This window comes from Lottia gigantea (assembly GCF_000327385.1).
Source record: "Lottia gigantea unplaced genomic scaffold LOTGIsca_4, whole genome shotgun sequence".
NCBI classification, from domain to species: Eukaryota; Metazoa; Mollusca; class Gastropoda; family Lottiidae; genus Lottia; species Lottia gigantea.
Window position 1 is genome coordinate 4,630,259 of NW_008709379.1, and position 1,717 is coordinate 4,631,975.

Sequence of the window (1,717 nt, forward strand, 5' to 3'; positions counted from 1 at the left end):
AGTTCGTGAGCAGGATTGAAGCTACAGTTTTCAACCGAATCTGATGAAACTTGGTGTGATCATTGGAATTGATAAGATCTCGGACAAGTTCTAACTTGACGCATTTTCGATTAACGGTTTTTGAGTTATTGCCCTTGACTTCGTAATAACGCGTCAATATTTGTTAAAAATAGTTCGTGAGCAGGATTGAAGCTACAGTTTTCAACCGATTCTGATGAAACTTGGTGTGATCATTGGAATTGATAAGATCTCGGACAAGTTCTAACTTGACGCATTTTCGATGAACGGTTTTTGAGTTATTGCCCTTGACTTTGTAAAAACGCGTCAAAATTTGTTAAAAATAGTTCGTGAGCAGGATTGAAGCTACAGTTTTCAACCGATTCTGATGAAACTTGGTGTGATCATTGGAATTGATAAGATCTCGGACAAGTTCTAATTTGACGCATTTTCGATGTACTGTTTTCGAGTTATCGCCCTTGACTTTGTAAAAACGCGTCAATATTTGTTAAAAATAGTTCGTCAGCAGGATTGAAGCTACAGTTTTCAACCGATTCTGATGAAACTTGGTGTGATCATTGGAATTGATAAGATCTCGGACAAGTTCTAACTTGACGCATTTTCGATGAACGGTTTTTGAGTTATTGCCCTTGACTTCGTAAAAATGCGTCAATATTTGTTAAAAATAGTTCGTGAGCAGGATTGAAGCTACAGTTTTCAACCGATTCTGATGAAACTTGGTGTGATCATTGGAATTGATAAGATCTCGGACAAGTTCTAACTTTAAAACGCGTCAAAATTTGTTCGTGAGCAGGATTGAAGCTACAGTTTTCAACTGATTCTGATGAAACTTGGTGTGATCATTGAAATTGATAAGATCTCTGACAAGTTCTAACTTGACGCATTTTCGATGAAATGTTTTTGAGTTAATGCCATTAACTTACGAAAAACGCGTCAAAATTTGGTTGTGAGCCCAAAGAAGCTACAGTTTTCAACCGATTCTGATGAAACTTGGTGTGATCATTGGAATTAAAAAGATCTCGGACAAGTTCTAACAAGAGATATTTTTGATGAACATTTTTTGAGTTATTGCCCTTGACTTTGTAAACACGCGTCAAAAGTTGTTTTTTGCCGATGATTAGAGCTGTGTGATTTAATTGTTTGTTGTATTTGGGTTATTGATATTGATTTTAAAAAAATTTGTGGAATTATTCAGCATAAATAATTTCTTCAATATGAGAAAATTCGTACTTTAGTCACTAAAGACTGTTTTATTATTTCTGACAGCTGCCAATGGGCGTATGTTACCTTGCAACGCAAGTTATCTATATAAAAATAATTATTATTCTGTGCTTATAAAAACTTAGTCTAGTTTTTGCTTGGTGCATAGCATCAACACAAAATAGGTGGTTTTCTCAAAGCATAAAAAACACCCATTTCAACTGGGTTATTTTGAAAGTTATATATTATATAAAGTTACAGAGTATATGTATACAGATATTTTTGGATATTGACCAGCTACACCAAAATCAATTAAATATCAATTTGTAACAGGATATTAAACGACCAAATTCTATCACTCTTACAGCGGAAGTCGTTTCATCTTCCTAATGTCTATTTTTATCTCCTTTATAAGAGATTAACCACATGGATATCAAATCAAACCGGAAGTGGCCTCCGCTTTGCCGTTATAACTACACTATTAACTACCAAATATCGA